This window comes from Pelodiscus sinensis, chromosome 12 (genome assembly GCF_049634645.1).
Source record: "Pelodiscus sinensis isolate JC-2024 chromosome 12, ASM4963464v1, whole genome shotgun sequence".
Classification (NCBI taxonomy): domain Eukaryota; kingdom Metazoa; phylum Chordata; order Testudines; family Trionychidae; genus Pelodiscus; species Pelodiscus sinensis.
In genome coordinates this window covers 49,425,198-49,446,164 of record NC_134722.1, presented here as the reverse complement: position 1 = coordinate 49,446,164, position 20,967 = coordinate 49,425,198, and the positions used below count along the sequence as shown (strand labels likewise).

Genomic DNA, 20,967 nt, shown 5'->3' with positions numbered 1-20,967 from the left:
AACAATAACAATTAGTCTCCTTCCCATTACAAACATCAATGGTTAACAGTTATTTAGTTCCACCCAGATGCTCCTTATCTCAAGGTCCCTACCAGAGTCAGTATTCTATCCTTATCTCCGTATGGAGGCGAGAGGCAAAGGCAGCGTCTAATTACAGATCTCGCGTTGTCAGGCCACAGTCTTAGTCTGACTCTTGCTCTCTTGTTAACAAGACCAAGATGGCTGCACACAAATTCCCTTATTCCCTTTTCCTGCCTCCACATCACCAACGGCTTTTACGTAAAGTAAGTTATCATGTAATAACAGGGAAGGTCCTTTTGTGGATTGGTAATTAGTTAATGGTCAGGAAACAAAGGGTAGAAATAAATGGGAAATTTTCAGCGTGGAGAGGGGTAACTAGTGGGGTCCCGCAAGAGTCTGTCTTGGGACCAATTCTATTCAATTTATTTATAAATGATCTGGAGAAAGGGGTAGACAGTGAGGTGGCAAAATTTGCAGATGATTCCAAACTGCTCAAGATAGTTAAGACCAAAGCAGACTGTGCAGAGCTTAAAAAAGATCTCATCAAAGGAAGTGATTGGGCAACAAAACGGAAAATGAAATTTAAAGTTGATAAATGTAAAGTAATGCACATCGGAAAAATAATCCCAACTATTCATACAATATGATGGAGACTAATTTAGCTACAACTACTCAAGAGGGAGATCTTGACGTCACTGTAGATAGTTCTCTGAAAACATCCACTTAGTGTGCAGTAGCAGTCAAAAAAGCAAACCGAATGCTAGGAGTCATTTAAAAAAGGGATAGAGAATAAGATGGAGAATATCTTATTGCCTCTATAAAACCATGGTATGCCCACATCTTGAATACTGTGTACAGATGTGGTCGCCTCATCTAAAAAAAAAAAAAAGATAAAAAGATGGCTAGAAGGCCGGGCCCAGCGGGTAGTGATCAACGGCTTGATGTCAAGATGGTGGTCAGTTTCTAGCGGAGTGCCCCAAGGTTCAGTTCTAGGACGGGTTTTGTTCAATATCTTCATTAATGACCTGGATGAGGGGCTGGATTGCACCCTCAGCAAGTTTGCAGATGACAGTAAGCTAGGGGGAGAGGTAGATATGCTTGAGGGCCAGAGTGACTTAGACAAATTGGAGGATTGGGCCACAAGAAATCTGATGAGATTCAACAGAGTCCTTGGGACGGAAGAATCCCAAGCATTGTTACAGGCTGCAGACCAACCAGCTAAGTAGTAGTTCTGCAGAAGAGGACCTGGGGGTAACAGTGGATGAGAAGCTGGATATAAGTTAACAGTGTGCCCTTGTAGCCAAGAAGGCTAATGGCATATTAGGTTCATTAAGAGGAGCATTGCCAGCAGATCCAGAGATGTCATCATTCCCTTTTATTTGGCTCTGGTGAGGCCACATCTGTAGTATTGTGTCCAGTTCTGGGCCCCCCACTACAAAAAGGATGTGGACACATTGGAGAGGGTCCAGCAGAGGGCAACCAAAATGATTAGAGGGCTGGAGCATATGACCTATGAGGAGAGGCTGAGGGAGTTGGGTCTGCTTAGTCTGCAGAAGCGAAGAGTGAGGGGGGATTTGATAGCAGCCTTCAACTTCCTGAAGGGAGGTTCCAAAGAGGACGGAGGAAGGCTATTCTCAGTAGTGAGAGATGGCAGAACAAGTTGTGGTGGGAGAGGTCCAGGTTGGATATTAGGAAAAACTATTTCACTAGGAGGGTGGTGAAGCACTGGAATGGGTTACCTTGGGAAATAGTGGAGTCTCCATCCCTAGAGGTGTTTAAGTCTCTGCTTGACAAAGCCCTGGCTGGGTTGATTTAGTTGGAATTGGTCCTGCCTAGAGCAGGGGGCTGGACTTGATGACCTTCTGAGGTCTCTTCCAGCTCTATGATTCTATGATACATTAGCATTGGAAAAGGTTAAGAAAAGGGCAACAAAAATGATTAGTTGTTTGGAACGGGTCCCATATGAAGAGAGATTAAAAAGACTTGGACTTTTCAGCTTAGAAAAGAGGAGACTAAGGGGAGATATGATAGAGGTCTATAAAATCATGACTGGTGTGGAAAAAATGAATAAGGAAAAGTTATTTACTTATTGCCATAATATAAGAAGTAGGGGTCACCAAATGAAATTAATAGGCATCAGGTTTCAAACAAACAAAAGGAAGTTTTTCTTCATTCTGTGCACAGTCAACCTGTGGAACTCCTTGCTAGAGGATGTGGTGAAGGCTAGAACTTTGACAGGGTTCTATAAAGAGCTAGATATATTCATGGAAGTTAGGTCCCTCAATGGCTATTAGCCAGGATGGGTAGTGTTGAAGCAAAATACTCCTCTGTGGTTAGGCGGCTAATAAAAGCTGTATTGATCAATAAGGCACAAAGTGAGCCAAACACGACCCCAGCAAGTAAGGCTGCTAATACAAATCAATCCTAGTACTTTATACCCTTAACCAAACAAGTCTGACGTCAGGGCATCCAATTGCAGAAATAATCGATTAAACTCAGAAGAGCAACTGTTCTCAGTAGAAGGAGAGGGAGGTAGCAGGGAGTGAGAGCTCTCTCTCAAACAGCTCAATTAACGCATTCCAATAGCTCATCCTTCTGGCCTTTTCCACATGGGGTGAAGGAGAGTTCATAGGTGCAGAAGCAAGGAGCTTAAATGGCTTCTGTGATTCAAATGGCTTCTAGCTAAATCAGAAATGGTTGCCACAGTAGGAATGGTATCCCTAATCTCTGTTTCTCTGGAGGTGGGTTACAGTGGATCACATGAGGATCACCTGTTGTGATCCCTCCTTCTGGGGCATCTGGTATTGGCCACTGTCAGCAGACAGGACACTGGGCTAGATGGACCTTTGTTCTGACCCAGTATGGCCGTTCTTATTAAAAGTTATCGGTGGCATTTCCATTTTCTCCTTTTGGCCTGCTGCCAGTTCTTCTATTAGGCTCTGACTCTTTATAGAACCTTCCATCATGGAGCACTGAACTCAGTGAGGATCTTGAAACACTTCTCTAATGCAGAGAAGCACATCAGATATTGTTCAGACTAATTACTCTTCACCTTCACTTTAGTCTTATCGAAACCTTATTGTATTTAACATTTAACGGGGCCTACCTTAGTGAAAATGATGTGTTGGGCAAACTTGAATTTTGACACCCTCTTTTCACCCCTGGTTACTCTGGGCTCCTCCTTCCATCATTCCTGGCCATTACCTGTAGTTAATATGGAACTTCCACAAGCAGTAATAATGATAATACAAGTGTATGTGTGTGCACATGATGGAGAGTGTGTATTTGTGAGACACAAACTGTGTGTGTGTGTGCGTGCGCGCGAGCCACTATGTGTCGGGGGATTGCGTGTTGAAGTGAATATGTGGGGCTGGAGAGGAGAAGTCCGCATGCTGGGGTCCAAGTGAAGTCCCACCTCAGCCAGCGAGTGGTCGCCCAAGCCCTTTACAGCACCCCTCCCTGGCTGCGGTGTTCCAAGTGTGGGCCCAGTTTGTCGAGCCCTGCAGTTGGCATCTAACCCTAATTACATCTCTTGTCACCATGGCTCAGAAAACTCTGAGAGGAACATCCTGGATTTGTTTAGACAAGTGTCTCATTTACTCCTTGCAGCTGCCCTGATTCGCTTTCCCTATTATTACGGGCAGGCAGCATGGCAATTACAGACCCCCGGGTAGTGCATTCTCCAGTACTATTGAAGATTTGCTCTGAAGCACCATGCTCCACATCTACTTATAAAGATTGCATGTTCTTGTTCTCTCAACAGATTCTGAAGTTAAGCCATCCCTGGGACAGTAATGTGAACAGACACAAGGGCATATTTTGACAATGCAGGCCTGTACTCATGAATTTCTGTGCATGGGTGCTTTTTTGTAAAGGCAGACCACAAGGGTGTGAATGCACACCCTGTGGTCCCCCAAGTAAGCAGGGAAATCAGCCCCAGCTTTCCCCCGGCCTGCCAGAACATGGGGGAGGAGACTCAGGCAGCATGCCACTCCTGCCTTCCCCAGGCCAGCCAAAGCATACTTACTTGGGAAACCATGAGGGGAAGGGAGTGCTTTCGCACCCGTTGCAAACCCCCTGAATATGGGCCTGCAGTGCCTTTCATGGAATCATTAAGCACAGATCCTGTAAAAGGTGTCTACTTGCTATAACAAAAAACAGGACTATGTAGCACTTTAAAGACTAACAAAATGGTTTATTAGGTGATGAGCTTTCGTGGGTCAGACCCACTTCCTCAGATCAAATTGTTGAAGGAAATTGGCACAACCATATATACCAAAGAATACAATCAAAAAAATGAACACATACTGTGCACTGTATGTCAAAACAAACAATTCGTGTTATTTCTCTCTCGTCCTCTGGATTGTGGGGCAGCTGCACATGGGCATGTTTGGGGCTGCCGTTTCTGGGGGTACGAGCTATGTCTGACATTGAGTCATAGTGGCTATGAATCCTGGGCTCACTCAGAACTCTGACAAAAGGGTCCACAGCTTGGTTTCTTTCACTGGGATTGCCTGACAAATTAAGTGTGGGTCTGTCAAGTTGTAATGTCCTTGGAAGAAGAGCTGTTGTGGCAGCTGTGGCCTCTGAGAGGGGATGAGTGTTTCAGCAGTGCTCAGCAGCAGTCTTGTGCTTAAAAGAAGAACCCAGGATCTTTTTCAGAGGGATAAGGCAACACGCCACATTTATTGAACATACATAGATCAAGCAATACTTATATGCATATAACACATTACATTCATGGACTCTCTCTCACACACACAGGCACACTCCATCTTGTTACCAAAAGTTGCTCCCCCTAACTGCACTGGCCAGGTGAGTTAGATGGGGGAGGGGTGGAGCCGGGCTTCTGCCGATCTGGATCGATGCTCCCATATTGACAAGATGAAAACCCGGGGTCCCTCTGCAAGATGCCTCATATTTATCCTGCTCATGCAACCAATTAGGCATCACCTTGCCTTTCTTAATGCTGCTTCAGCGAGAGTTCTTCCAAGGGCAGGCACTTGCTGCTTGACTCCCAAGGCCTCTGTATGTCCAGTCTTCTTAATGAGCTCACTTTACAGGTATTGTCTTGGGTCTGGCTCCCAGACCTTCTCCACCCTTGCAACTGCTGCTGGAGGTGCTCCCCTTTCATTCTTCATTCACACCTCATTCATTTCAACAGGACAATCAAGAAAAGGGGAGAGCTCAAAAGACATTTTTTTTCTTACAAGATTGATCTATCTATAAAGGAAAGTTTCTCTTAATACAAAGTTATAGGAGAAATATTACAGAGATTCTATAAGAACACTTAAAGATATATCTAAAAGGACAAGATCTTAATACAAAGTTATATGAAAGTGATAATATTACAGGGATTTATCCACAGTCTCCCTCTCTTCCCACTGATATCAGCAAGAGTTTTATCCATTAGGTGCAGGATTGCAAAGGTATTTAGGCCTGTAGCTCCAATTGATTTAAATGAGATTGCTGTTGAACTCATTGGACTCTGAGTAATTTTACCAGGTGTCCAACAGTCAACATATGGTAATATGGTGACTCTACTTAAAGGTACATAAATACCTCAATCAGAACTATGCAGTACAAACATTCAAATTAACATCAAGTTGACTGAGCCCTTGTTGAAAAGAAATACTGCACAGCTCCATTTCTATCACTGAAGAGCTGGAATCTTTTTATTTACCATCTTATCTTGAAGGTTTGTATGGGGAGAGGTGACACGCATGCAAACTCCCCACATATGCCTGGTTGGGACCTCTGGATGGATCTGCCTTTCCTGGTAGCTGACACTGTGTCTTCTTGAGACAACTTGGGGGGTGTGCACGGTCATAGGCCCACTCTCCCCAGATGTCTGTGAGAGTTAACACCAGAATAGAGCCAGCAGCAACCTTTCAGCCCTGAGTAGGAGAGAAGGGCTTCCAGCCATGGGGTGGAGGTGGGAGGTAAGAATGACTTGGCCTATGTCTTTGCAGAGGTCATCTCTTCCCCCCTCCTTCCCCGCCAACTTCCCCGCTTCCCTATGGCTAGAAGCAGCTTGTTACTTCCTGCCCATAGAAAGGCAGGTGACATCTCCATGCAGCTGTTGACCACCAACATAACCCAGACACCTCTTGTTCATTGGCTACAGTGTGGGTAGGATCTCTTAAGTGAGGTAACGGCAATATTTTTGGCTTGTACACAGCATGTGATATGGGGAATCCATTGTTTTTTATCATACTCCAAATAGCGCCTGACAGTAGCAATTCACCCCTGGGTTTGATCAGAAAAGTGGAGGCATTTTTAATTGTCCATAGTATTACCCAAATCAGATTCACCCACCTTGCTTCAGGCATTCTTTTATTAAGGGGTGATTCATCTGGAATAACTTATGTATTACTGTCTCCTCCATCATGAAGCCAAGTGGGAGATGGCTGGGTACATGTGTTTTCACACACAGTTCCTGTAGAGGTCCTGAGTGAAATGTATTAGCAGTAGAGAACATTATGTGGATTTGGGACACTTCCTGGAGGATTTTTGATTACATTAAAATAATGTATTTTTGACAGCTCATGGCAGATACAAGACTGCTGTAATGTGTTGCATGTTAGTTTTTAAAGGTAAACCATCCACTTCCCTCTGTGACAGAGTATACCCTTGTGTTCGTACCTTGCCCACTACACACTAATGCAGGGGTGGGCAAACCTTTTGGCTGAGGGCCACAGCTGGGAAGGGAAATTGTATGGAGAGCCATGAACGTAGGACTGGAGCAGGGGTTTGGGTTGCGGGAGGAGGCTCAGGCCAAGGGGTTGGTGCAGGAGTAGGTATGATACATAGCCCAGGGGTTAGAAACCTATGGCTTTTCTGGATCCTCAACTCAGACCCACCCCTGCTCTCTCCGCAGCAGGGAGCCTGTGCTGGTACTACAACTTTACGTCTCTCTTCTCCACTCCCCCCCATAAGACTGGAGCGTTAGCACCAGTTTCCTGGGGTGAGGGGAAGAAGCGGAACAAAAAATGTCTCGGTACGCGGCTCTTTTCCTTCCCTTTGCATGCAGGAAATGAGCAGCCAAAATGGTCTGTGTGCAGCGCCCTTTTTCGTCCCCCAGGAAACACTTCCCTGGGGGCTTCCAGGGAATAGGAGCCGCAGACGTATTACACGGTGCTTGCAACACGGCACGCAAACAAGTAAGTGCCCCCTGCCCCTCTACCTCATGTCTACACCCCCACCCTCTCACTCTTCCACCTGGCCAGACAGCCCCTGCCCCTGGCCAAAATCCCCTAAGCCAGTGTGCGAATGTGCACATTTCAGATATCTGGGTTGCTGTGGCTGTCACTCCCCTGGTCTGTAGTTTGTTTGTGTGCTCCTTGAATGGAAACTGACAGTTGGCAACTGGAGAAACCAGAAGCTGTGTTTGTCTAAAATGCTAGCAACCTTCCAACAGGCAGTGATACTCCAAGCAATAGAGTCATACAGATGAGGAATTAGTAACATCTGCAACAAGGACACCAGAGGCAAATGAAATAAGAATCAAGGAGAATACAGTCCTGAGGTAAGTAATTTCTCTTTGGCTCCGTCATAGAATCATAGAACCGGAAGAGACCTCAGAAGGTCATCAAGTCCAGCCCCCTGCTCTAGGCAGGACCAATTCCATTACTCTTGAGCTCTCATTCAGTATTCTAAGGAAGAGGGCAAGTGGGTGGGTTGGACTATATACATGTAGCACGGGAAAATTTCACATTGGTTATATGCAGATGAATCTGCACTGAAGTTCATGAAGTTGTGTTCATTTGCCACGAGGCCTGAATGTGGCCATTTGTGCGTATCCCATTAACGTAAATAAAATTATAGTGGAGAGACACCCCACAGGAAAGTTTTATGATGGGAGTAGCCCAGATGGAAGTGAAAGGACTGTTTTGGGATGGACAAATGATCTACTGAACTTCTGGAAGGTGCTAATTCAGCAAAGTACTTAAAGTGCTCACCTTTTAAACCTGAGTTCAGTGGGAGATAGGCATCTGTTTAATGTGCTTAAATGCTTTGTTGTATGGGAGGGGAAGTTCTACAAAAGGGGGAAAGGAAAGGTAATCCATAGGCTTCTGCTTTGGCCAGTGGCAATAGCTGATGCTCTGTGATCTCACACAGTTTTCAGATGAAAAGTGAGAACAGTATATTGATGTCAGTGATGAACCATTAAATTCATGGATCTTGAAGCACATCTTGATAATACCTTTCTCAGGCAAATCAGTGTTGTTACCTCCATGTTAGAGAGAAAGGAAATGAGGCGCAGAAAGACTAAATGACTTTCCCAAAGTTTTACAGCAAACTGGCGAAGGAGCCAGGGATGGAACGCAGAAGTCCTGAACCTCAGTTCCATGCTGTATCCAATAGGCAAAGCTGCCTGGTATATTATTTCCATCTCTTATTGGCTTGACTTGACAGCTAAGGCTATGAGGAAGGATAGTGTTAATTATCTATAAGGGGGCGTGTATATGTGTAAATAAAAGGGTGAATCAAGCATAAGACCTGGGATCTCTTGTTACAGCTGTTGCTGGAGCTGAATAAACAATCTTTGTCCTCAGCCAATAATAAAAATACGTACTGCTAAGATTTTCTATAGAATGGTCCCCATTCAAAGCTTTCTCCAAACATTCACTAATTAATCTGGTGCCCTGGGAACAGCTGGTCCTTGGAAAGGAGCATTCAGCTCTTAACTCTGCCCTCCCCAGCCAACCGTTCCCCAGCTGATGTGTATTCCAGCCAGAGCTTGCATGCTGTAGTTTAGGCTGCAAGAGGGGGCATGGAGAACACAGTCAGTGTCTGTGAAACCAGAGCTTGGGGTACAGAGAAGAGCAGCCTATGAGGACAGGAAGGCGTAGGGATTGAGCTAAGTGCCCTGTGATTCACTCAGAAAACCACAAGCTATGCCCAGTGACACACACAAACACCCTGAATAGCAGAATCATAGAATACTAGAACGGGAAGGGATGTCGAGAGGACATTGAGTTCAGTCCCCTGCCCTCACGGCAGAACCAAGCACTATCTAGATCATCCCTGATAGATGTCTATCCGACCTGCTCTTAAATATCTCCAGTGATGCAGATTCCACAACCTCCCTAGGTAGCTTATTCCAGTGTTTAACCACAGTGACCATTAGGAAGCTTTTCCTAATGTCCAACGTAAACCTCTCTTGCTGCAATTCAAGCCCATTGTTTCTTGTCCTATCACCAGAGGCTAAGGAGATTATTTTTATCTCTCCGCCTTGTAACACCCTTTTATATACTTGAAAATGGCTATCATGTCCCCTCTCAGTCTTTTCTTTTCTAAACTAAACAAGCCCAGTTCTTTGTCTTCCCTCATAAGTCATGTTTAAACATTCTTGTTGCTCTTCTTTGGACCTTCTCCAGTTTCTCCACATCTCTCTTGAAATGTGGTGCCCAGAACTGGACACAGTACTCCAACTGAGGCCTAATCAGTGCAGAGTAGAGTGGAAGAATGACTTCTCGTGCCTTGCTCACAACACACCTGTTAATACATCCTAGAATCATGTTTGCTTTTTTTGCAACAGCATCACACTGTTGACTCATATTTAGCTTGTGGCCCACTTAACCCCAAGATCCCTTTCTGCTGTACTCCTTCCTAGACAGTCGCTTCCCATTCTGTATGTGTGAAACTGATTGTTCCTTCTTAAATGGAGCACTTTGTATTTGTCTTTATTAAACTTCATCCTGTTTACCTCAGACTATTTCTCCAATTTGTCCAGATCATTTTGAATTATGACCCTACCCTCCAAAGAAGTTGCAACCCCTCCCAGTTTGGTAGCATCTGCAAACTTAATAATCATACTCTCTATGCCATTATCTAAATCGCTGATGACGGAAGAGAGAGGCTGAGTCGAGGGCTGCCATGACAGACAGGAATACATGTTGCAGAATCTAATCTGCTGCATCTCTCTTTTCCCGAAAAAACTTCCCCTGCGTCCAGACTCAAGCCGCGTTCTTTCGAAATTATTTCGAAAGAACGCGGCTTTTCTTTCGATGGCGGTAAACCTCAATTTACGAGGAAGAACGCCTTCTTTCGAAAGTTCCTCTTTCGAAAGAAGGCGTTCTTCAATGTAAAGAGGCCGTCTTCGAAAGAGAGCATCCAGACTCGCTGGGTGCTCTCTTTCGAAAAAGCGGATTTCTCTTTCGAAAGATCCGCCTGCAGTCTAGACGCGATCTTTTGAAAGAGGCTCTTTCAAAAGAAGCCTGCAGTCTAGACATAGCCTTATTGTGTTGCATGGAAAGAGGCTCCTGAGGCTGGTTGTAACAGGCCCTTTGGGGCACTCCTGAGAAATAATCTTGGACCTATTGCCTTTCAAAAATCTCGTAGGGTATGTCTACACCACAGAGGAAGATCGAAGCTGCCGTTGTCAATCTTCCAGGGTTCAAATTAGCGGCCTAGTTAATAGGGATGTGAATGACTAGTCGACTATCTGATAAGCAAATGCTTATCGGATAGTTGAATCGACTAGTCACTCCTTCCCCCCCCGCCTCTATCAGAAAGAGGCAGCGAGGGGGTACTTCAAAATGGCAGCGCCGTGTGCAGCCCAGGGCCAGCTAGGGTGTCCCCAGGCTGCACGCGGCATTTCAAAGCAGCAGCACCACGTGGAATCCGGGATCAGCAGGGGAATCCCCAGCTGATGCCAGGCTCCACGTTGCGCTGCCGCTTTGAAACGCTGTGGAGAGCAGGGGACCAGCTGGCCCTGTGGTCCTCGCAGCACTTTTGCCTTTGAAATGTAGCAACAGCCCTACGGCTGTTGTTACACTTCAAAGGCAGAGGTGCCCTATTGACTAATGGAATAGTCGATGCCATTTGCATCAACTATTCGATTGGTCAAGTACTCAACATTTAACATCCCTGCTAGTTAAGACAGCTAATTCAAAGTGAGAGGGACACTCTGGTTGATGCCAATAACCCTGCTTTCATGAGGAGTAAGGGACGTTGAAGGAAAAGTGTTCTTCTTTTGACTTCCTGCAGTGTAGACAGTGCCAAAAGCCGAGTTAAGCTACGTTTACTTCAGCTGTGCTATTAACATAGCTGAAGTTGCGTATCTTAATTTGACTTTGTCCTGTAGTGCAGACATAGCCTAGGGAGTTAGTGTCAGATGTCCTTGGGAACCAAAGTCCTGCAGCCAGAGACAAGGTTACAGCCCAGGCAGCAGTGGAAGAGCAAACTTGCATCCCTCACTGCCACCCAGCAACCTGCTTCAGACCTGGCCTGGAGCAATTCGCATTCCAATAATTATTAGAGGAGTGGGGGAGGAGGGTCAGTGTTGGAGGAGGAGCCCACAGGTCCTTGTTTCTCATGTAAAGTATGTGAAAAAACACCCTTCCACCTCCCAGCCCAGCGAGTTACAGAAGTGTAAAGGGTCAGGGTGAACCAGGCTACAGCGCTGGGAGCCGAGGTACTCACCACTAGGAGAGGGCTTTCCTGGTACTCATGCCGTGGCTCCACTTTAAGGTTAAAACACTGCCATGACTGTGCTTCAAACTGTTAAGTGTAGACAAAGCCATTGAAATGGCAGGGAAAACAAAGTACGATGAAGCAAGGTGCCTTGACCAAAGTGGTGTGGGAGGTCAGTGGCAGATCAATGATAGGAGATGAGGTTTTCCTAGTTTCAAGCCCCACATTGAGTCTATTAGCTTGTGCTGCCTTCACGTGATTAGGTGGAGTGGTATCATTGAGAGCCGTAGACGTCCCTGCCCCTTTTTTTTGTAGGGAATTCCACTGAGCTGGGTTGGGTAGACATGTTCAGGTTGACTGAGCAACTGCTCTTCCTGGCAAAACTCTGAGAGTTAGGGGTAAAAAGACTGGCTGTGGCTGGTGGGTGAGGTTTCCTGCGAGGGGAGCTGCTGATGGCATGGTAAGTAACAGTTCAGTGTTCACTCTGTGTAGGGCTGCTCGGACTTGTGCATTAAAAGTAGCAGTGTGGTTATTGCAGCTTGAGTGGCCAGGGCCTAGCCTCTCACCACAACCCCTGGGATGTGAGCTTGGGTGGTCTACTACACTGTTCTTAGTGTGCAAGCTAGAGCAGCATTGGCACAAGTCTGCCTGTCCGGGCTGGGAAGCTTGCACTCACCTGCACTATAGATGTACCCCCATCTCCTAAATCCTGTTGGGCCAGGCTTAGCTGAGATGCTGCTGCCCATGGTTTGCCCTGGTCTGTGCTGAATCAGCTAACTTGACCCTCCCATGCTATCTAATGATGCCCTGCCCTTTGGGAAGAGCTGAGCTGCTCGCTGAGCCCAAATTAATAAGAGCGGAGTTGGATTCCAGGTCCACACCCTGAAGGCAGTTCTCCCTGTGCAGTTTTACATGCCCCAAGGAATCCCATAGAAATTAATGGGACTGAGTCCGCAGGCAAGGAAAGTAACAGATATGAGTGAGTCCTTGCAGAACTGGGGTCCTAGTGGGAGCTGTCAGCAGAAGCTCAAAGAGACGTGGGATCACAGCTCAAGAAGGAGCTTGGAACTGTTTTAGCTACAGATTAAGGAACCAGAGTTGGGATTTCTTTCCTAAAGACACCACAAATCCCACTGAAACTGAATGAGGTCTGAGAGCCAAACTCCCTTAGGCCCTGATGAAAGTGGTCCCAAGTATGTTTGTGGTTCATTTGCTCATAGGCTTGTGTTAATAGCTTGTTGGTGCCCAGTGGCTGAGGGCAGGCAGAGGGGCTCAAGAGGCCAGTGGGCTTTTAGTGGAACCACAATAAAGCTAGAATACGTCTTACTCTTTCATATCAAATCTGACAATTGGAGACAAATGCTCATGGTGTCCCTGTACCAACTGATCTCCACCTCATTTCCCTTTCAGTCCTGATTACTGGTGCATGTTCTTAAAAAATGGGCTCTTTTATTTATCTTTGTCACAGAGTTATCCATATGCTTTATGGAAATATGCTTATGAATATTCATAACTGGAAAATGTTTTATGCAAAATACTTTCTATAAGGTATAATTTGAAAAGTTGTAATCTACTGAATATGATTTTCCCATTTGTGTGCTTGTATCATTTGAAGTTAGAAAGATGAAGAATAAACCTGTTTTACTAATATACACGTGCTAAGCAAGAGCCATTAAGGATATTCCAGAAACACTGATAGCTCATTAATAAGATCAATGATTTGTAAGTGAGTTTGTCTTATGGGCCAATTTGTAGGAGGGGCTGAAAGTCCCCACAAGAGCATGTGTTCAGCTGATATGGAGTCCATCATCAATTTAGTATTTTTCTACATGGAAGGAGAGGGCGTGCTGAAGTCCCTTTAGGTTAGCCTTCTCAGATCTGAGCCTTTCTCTGTGTGTGTTACTCTGTGTGGGGCTGTGACTCCATCTCTGACAGTGCTGGAGGAGACCAGAGGGCCGGTCTCAGCATGGCAGAGTAAAGGGAGTACCCAGGAAGGTTGGCTCAGTGGTATTTCAGCACTTCCAGTGACTGTCACAAGGGGATCTCTGTAACCAAACCCATCTCAGACTTCATCTCTGGCTCTGGCTGCTTACTGCCAACACGAAATCCGCATCTTCCTCCATTTCTGGGCTCATCATCATTGCCAGGCCCTTGTCCTTGTGGGGAGAGGAACAGAGCCAGAATGGGGACACTGGCTGACAGCTGACAACCATCTGTTCTCTTTTTCTCCTAATGAGATCAAGTGCCTGAGTGCAAGAGAGATTTTCATTATAGGAGGAAATCACATACGGGTATTCAGGTCCTTGCTTTCATCATTGGCAGAGGATTCTCAAATCAAACCTGCAGCCTCTTGATCTGCTTACAGAACAGCCTTCACAAAGGGAAACCAAAGGTGGATGCCACAGCAGAAGCAGCTGCTAGTTGTCCCAGAACTGGAGCAACAGTGACACCCTGAAGCCAGGTAATTTCATTTTATAGATTTCCTAATTTAGCCACAGAGAGGGGAGCTTGGCCTTTCATGATCATTCTTCATTGTTTGCTGTGAATAAGGTATGTCTTGGCATTCCTGGCACTACAATGAAGGACTGTTTCTGACACTGACATGGCAGCAGCCAGCCACCCACCCAGTCTCCCAGCACTGTCCTTATTTTAAATATCAGTAGCTTGACAGGTTCATTATTTCATGCCTTCCTGATGTACTGCACAGCATGTGCCATGTTTGTCTTCCTCCCGGAAGTAAGAACGGATTTTATCTGCCCTACGTGCAAGCTGGTCACCATTTTGGAAGAAAAAATTAGAGAACTGGAGGCTCAAGTGTTGACCCTACGCTTGATCAGAAAGGATGAAGACTTCCTCAATAGAAGGCAGCATTTAATTCTGCAAGCATGGCAGGCGGAAGAGCCAGAGAGGGCAGTACAGGACCAGGAAGAGAACTGGCAGTATGTAACTTCTAGAAGGGGAAAAAGACCAGCACAGGACTCCCCCAATGTTATAGAACTAAGTAATCGCTTTCAGGCTCTCTCCATAGACTCTGTAGTGCTGAATACTTTGGAAGGGACCTCACAAGGGGGAAACCGGAAGGGAACACCATCTACTAGAAGCCATGGGATGCGTAGTCCTAGGGATGGGTGTTCCATGACCACCACCCACAAAAGAAGACGATGGTGGGGGTGGTTGGGGACTCCCTCCTAAGAGGGACTGAGACATCCATCTGCCGTCCGGACCTGGCATCTCGAGAGGTGCACTGCTTATCGGGAGCTCGAATTCAGAATGTGACTGAGAGCCTTACAAAACTGATCAAACCTTCGGATTGCTACCCCTTCCTGCTTCTCCATGTGGGAACTAATGATATGGCCAAGAATGACCTTGAGCGATTACTGCAGATTGCGTAGAGTTGGGAAGAAGGATCAAAGCCTTCGGAGTGCAAGTGGTGTTCTCGACCATTCTCCCTGTTGAAGGGAAAGGACTGGGTAGGGCTCGTCGAATTGAGGAAGTACATGTGTGGTCGCACAAGTGGTGTCACAGAGAGGGCTTTGGTTTCTTCGACCATGGGACTCTGTTCCAGGCACAAGGATTGTTAGGAAAAGATAGGATCCACCTAACCAAGAGAGGAAGGAGCATCTTTGGGGGCAGGCTTGCAAACCTAGTGAGGAGGGCTTTAAACTAGGTTCGTTGGGGGACAGTGACCAAAACCCTGAGGGGAGTGGGGAAGTTAGATACCGGGAAGAAATGCAAAGAGGAACGATCAGCAAAGGTGGACCCCTGATTTGAATGCAGAGGGTCGGGCGATCAACTGGTTATCTAAAGTGTTTGTACACCAATGCTCTCACCTGGGTTACAAAGAGGAAGAATTGGAGGCCCTGGCTCAGTCCAAGAACTACAATTTGATTGGGATAACAGAGACTTGGTGGAATGACTTGCATGACTGGAGCGTTCTCATGGAAGAGTGTAAACTGTTCAGGAAGAACAGTTAGGGGAGAAAAGGAGGAGGAGTTGCACTATATGTAAGAGAGCACTATGATTGCTCAGAACTCCAGTATATAGAGGGAGAAAAGCCTGTTGAGAGTCTGTGGGTCAAGTCTAGAGGTGTAAGCAACAGCAGCGATGTTGTGGTTGGTGTCTGCTACAGGCCGTCGAATCAGGTGGATGAGGTAGATGAGGCTTTCTTCGGACAACTAAGAGAAGTTTCCTGATCGCAGGCCCTGGTTTTCATGGGGGACTTTAATCACCCTGACATCTGTTGGGAGACCAATACGGCAGTACACAGACAATCCAGGAAGTTTTTGGAGAATTTTGGGGATAACTTCTTGGTACAACTTCTTGGTACAAGTGCTGCAGGATCCGACCAGAGGCTGCGCATAGCTTGACCTGTTGCTCACAAACAGAGAGGAGCTAATAGAGGACTTAGAGGTGGGTAACAACCTGTGAAGCAGTGATCATGAGATGGTAGATTTCAGGATCCTGACCAAAGGAAGAAAAGAGAGTAGTAAAATACACACTTTGAACTTTGGAAAAGCAGATTTGGGATCCCTCAGAGACCTGATGGGCAGAATCCCCTGGGATGCTAAGATGAAGGGGAAAGGAGCCCAGGAGAGCTGGCAGTATTTTAAAGAAGCCTTATTGAAAGCACAGAAAGAAACCATTCTAATGCGTAGCAAGAGAAGCAAATATGGTAGGAGACTGGATTGGTTTACCGGGGAAATCCTTGGTGAACTTAAGCACAAAAAGGGACCTAAAAAAAAAAAAAAGTGGAAACTTTGACAGATGACTAGGGAGGGGTATAAACGTGTAGATCGAGAATGCAGGGGAATTATCAGGAAGGCAAAAGCACAATTGGAATTGCATCTCGCAAGGGATGTAAGGAGAATAAGAAAGGTTTCTACAGGCCTTTTAGCAAGAAGAAGGTGATCAGAGAGGGTGTGGGGCCCCTACTGGATGAGGGCGGTAACCTAGTGACAGATGATGCAGGGAAAGCTGAAGTACTTAATGTTTTCTTTGCCTCTGACTTCACGGACAAGGTCAGCTCCAAGACGCAATATGTGACACAGGTGGACAGCCCTTGGTGGGGAAAGAACAGGTTAGCAACTATTTAGAAAAGCTAAACGTACACAAATCCATGGGTCTGGACTTAATACATCCGAGGGTACTGCGTGAGTTGGCAAATGTCATTGAGGAGCCTTTGGCCATTATCTTTGAAAAGTCGTGGAGATCGGGAGAGATTCCGGATGATTGGAAAAAGGCAAATGTAGTGCCCATCTTTAAGAAAGGGAAGAAGGACGAGCCAGGGAACTATAGACCGGTCAGTCTTACCTCTGTCCCTGGAAAGGTTTTGATACGGTCTCCCACAATATTCTGGCCAGCAAGTTAAGGGAATGTGGATTGGATAAATGGATGGTAAGATGGATAGAAAACTGGCTGGAAGGTCAGGCCCAGCAGGTAGTGATCAACAGCTCGATGTCAGGATGGCAATCTGTTTCTACAGGAGTGCCCCAAGGTTCGGTTCTAGGACTGGTTTTGTTCAACATCTTTATTAATGACCTGGATGAGGGGATGGATTGCACACTCAGCAAGTTTGCGGGTGACACTAAGCTAGGGGGAAAGGTAGATACGCTGGAGGGCAGGGATAGAGTCCAGAGTGACTTAGACAAATTGGAAGACTGGGCCAAAAGAAACCTGATGAGGTTCAATAGGGACAAGTGTAGAGTCCTGCACTTGGGACAGAAGAATCCCAAGCATTGTTACAGGGGACCAACCGGCTAAGTAGCAGTTGTGTAGAAAAGGACCTGGGGATTACAGTAGATGAGAAGCTGGATATGAGTCCAGTGGCATGAAGGCTAATGGCATATTAGGTTGTATTAAGAGGATCATTGCCAGTCGATCCAGAGATGTGATTGTTCTTCTTTACTCTGCTCTGGTGAGGCCACATCTGGAGTATTGTGTCCAGTTCTGGGCCCCAAATTACAGGAAGGATGTGGATGCATTGGAGAGGGTCCAGTGGAGGGCAGCCAAAATGATTAAGGGGCTGGAGCATATAACCTACGAGGAGAGGCTAAGGGAGTTGGGTCTATTTAATCTGCAGAAGAGAAGAGTGAGGGGGGATTTGATAGCAGCCTTCAACTTCCTGAAGGGAGGTTCCAAAGAGGATGGAGAAAGTAGTGATGGATAGCAGAACAAGGAATTATGATCTCAAGTTGTGGTGGGAGAGGTCCAGGTTGAATATTAGGAAAAACTATTTCACTAGGGGTACGTCTAAACTACATGCCTCTGTCGGCAGAGGCATGTAGATTTGTTTGTTCAGCAAAGGCAAATGAAGCCGCGATTTAAATGATCGCGGCTTCATTTACATTTACATGGCTGCCGCGCTGAGCCGACAAACAGCTGATCAGCTGTTTGTTGGCTCGCGTGGTAGTCTGGACGTTCCCCCTGTCGACATCAAAACCCTTTGTCGGCAGCCCCAGTAAGCCTCATCCCACGAGGAATAACGGGGCTGCCGACAAAGGGATTTGATGTCGACGGGGAACATCCAGACTAGCGCGTGAGCCGACAAACAGCTGATCAGCTGTTTGTCGGCTCAGCGCGGCAGCCATGTAAATGTAAATGAAGTCGCGATCATTTAAATCGCGGCTTCATTTGCCTTTGCCTATCTGTCTAATCTACATGCCTCTGCCGACAGAGGCATGTAGTTTAGACACAGCCTAGGAGAGTGGTGAAGCACTGGAATGGGTTACCTAGGGAAGTAGTGGAGTTTCCATCCCTAGAGGTGTTTAAGTCTTGGCTTGACACAGCCCTGGCTGGGTTGATTTAGTTGGGATTGGTCCTGCCTAGAGCGGGGGGCTGGATTTGATGACCTTCTGAGGTCTCTTCCAGCTCTATGATTCTATATATCCTAGAGAGTGGCTGTAGCACATGTTTGGAGGAGCTGGTTACACCTTTGGTGACTTGCATTTATGATTGTTCTTGCTTTCTGTAGCAGAGAGGAAGGTATTTTGGAGTCTGAAGTTAAACTCAAATGTAGTTTATTTTTAAAAACCTGGGCTTGATCCTACAAGTTTGGTGGGCAGAAAAGGTAATCCACACATATGCCACATGACACTCTACCTCCCCCTTGTGGTGGCTGGGTTACATAAAGGTTGATGAACCTGCTACTGCCTGGGCCACAGAGTAGGCACTGTATTTTAGCTTAGAGAGTACTACATCAGCCAGAGGTGAAAGGAAGCCAGTGCACTCCAACGTGCCACTCTGGTAAGAGCTGGCTCGGGCGTTCCACTACAGGAGGTGGCACCTTGCCCATCTTCCTGCCTTGAGTCCCCGGGGATGGTCAATACATCAGAAATTTAGCAATACTCATCAGAAATTTAAGTTACTTTCATCATTAGCTCAGTCTTTAAGATCCTTATCTCTGTCATTTCCTTACTTTACAACCTTCATATTCTTTTAATGCAGATATTTTGCATATAATTTAGTATTAAGAAGGCAAGAAATTTCACTATTTTAGAACAGTGCTGTATAGAAGCATCTGTACTCTGGACTGTGCAGTACCTGTTGCCAATGAAGCTGTTGTTTCATTTCATATATACTTTTCTATAGCAATTGGAAGGAGGCAGGATTTCCTATAGGCCAGCTTTTCCTTGCACACCTTCACTAACCAGACAGAAAGAAAAAGCACTGCCTATACTTGTTTTGGCATGCTTGCATTGAAGCACCAATAAAGCATGGGCAGACCATTATGAAATTGCACTGTAAATTTTAGCCAGAAAGCTAAGACTGAAAAAGTTATAAGCATCTGAAACTGGTCCTTTTGAGTAGAAATGTGTGTGGAACCCTAATGATCAGCACAGGTTTTAGAAATCTTAGTTCAAAATCAAGCAGATCTTTGGGTTGGAGGAGATGGAGAGGTCTGGGTTAGGGAGGTTAAATATCGGTTAATTGAATAGTTGAGTAACCTAACAACATTTTATGGGTTAGTTGACTATTCTATAGTCCCCGGGATGGGGCCAGAAGCTACTGTATCAGAGGCAGCAGTGTGGGGTGCCAGGTGGGAGCTGGTCAATGAGGAGAGCCAGTTTAAAAAAATCTCTCCCCTTGTGGACCGGGTGCCTGTCACCTTGTACTGCTGCTTCTGAGAAAGAGGCAGCAGCGTGGGGTGGCAGTAGTCCTTGTCTAGAGGGATCCAGTACGAGCCAGAATTGAGCTGGGCTGCCGCCCACCCAGGTCTTAATACATTTGAAATTCTGAGTTGCAACAGGGGTAGGTCCCAGAACTGTCGCAAGCCAGGACTGAGAAATTTACTGGCAGGGAGAGGGAGAGGAGGGAAATGCATGTAATCTATAGCATTAACCTGTAAGTTTTTGCTTAACAGTTGATTGACTATACTATTACATCCCTAGTCTGGATATCAAGAGACCTGGGTTCTGTGCCTTAACTATGTGACTTTGGGCAAATGATTCATCCTCTTGACTTCAGGTTTCCTCTGTAAGGAAGAATATTCATCTAGCAAGTGAGTCATGGTCTGTTAATTTTTGCTAACTGCACAAATGCTACATTGCAGACTATTTGTTTCTTGATATGGTTACTGAAGAAGAGGGTTGTGCCCACGAAAGCTCATGATACTATACATATATCTTTGTTAGTCTCTCAGGTGTCACAAGGCTACTTTGGTTTTTTTTAAAAGTTGTTTCTTAAAGTTACAGGTTAACATGTTTACCTTTCTGAGGCTGTTTATTGATAGGTGTTTTTATAGCAAACAGAGCTCTTCCAGCTGGAGCTCAATTTGATGATGCAAAGTGGACTATACAAGCCCTTTACCTCCTTGGTTCTCAACCATGTACCCCTGGGGATGTGCCAAGGTCTTCCAGGGGGTACATCAACTCAGCTAGAGAATTGTCTTGTTTTATAACAGGCTACACAAAAACCACTAGCTAAGTCATCACAATCTAAAATTTCATATAGACAGTGACTTGTTTATACTGTTCCATTGGAATGTAAGTACAATATTTATATTTCAACTGATTTTACAATCATATGGTAAAAATGAGAAAGTAAGAAATTTGTAAGCAAGTACTTTGTAAGTGAGGTGAAACTTGGGGGTACAGAAGACAAATCAGACTCCAGAAGAAGTATAGTAGTCTGGAAAGATTGAGAGCCGCTGCTCTGTTTTTGATCTTGGCCGAAGTTCCCTGTGTGGATTGCTTTCAGGATTGAACCCTTGGTATTGAAAAAATCAGCTTTCCCTTTCAAATAGATGTGACACAGGGCCATCCTTCAGACACTGTGGCTAAGGTGAGGAGGCAAGAGGATGTAGGCCAGAAAGAACCATGAAAACAGAGTTGGGGGATGCTGAGAAAATACATCCATCTTCCCTCATGTTTGTGGTTGAAATAGTTACATACAAGCAATTCCTGGGGTTGATCATCTGCTCCTTCAAGAATGCTACACTCAGAAATCAAGTTTCAAAATTTATGCAAAGTTACAATGTTGGAAGAAATGTATATAATTTTAAACAAATTAGGGCATGTTGTTATCAGA

At 45.6% G+C, this 20,967-nt stretch overlaps 1 protein-coding gene across 1 annotated transcript in view; it reads left to right on the top strand.

The window, feature by feature from the left end:
- The window catches only part of HYDIN (HYDIN axonemal central pair apparatus protein), a 389,718-nt gene that overhangs the window by 25,864 nt on the left and 342,887 nt on the right, over window positions 1–20,967 (top strand). The gene's annotated exons all lie outside the window — the stretch shown is intronic.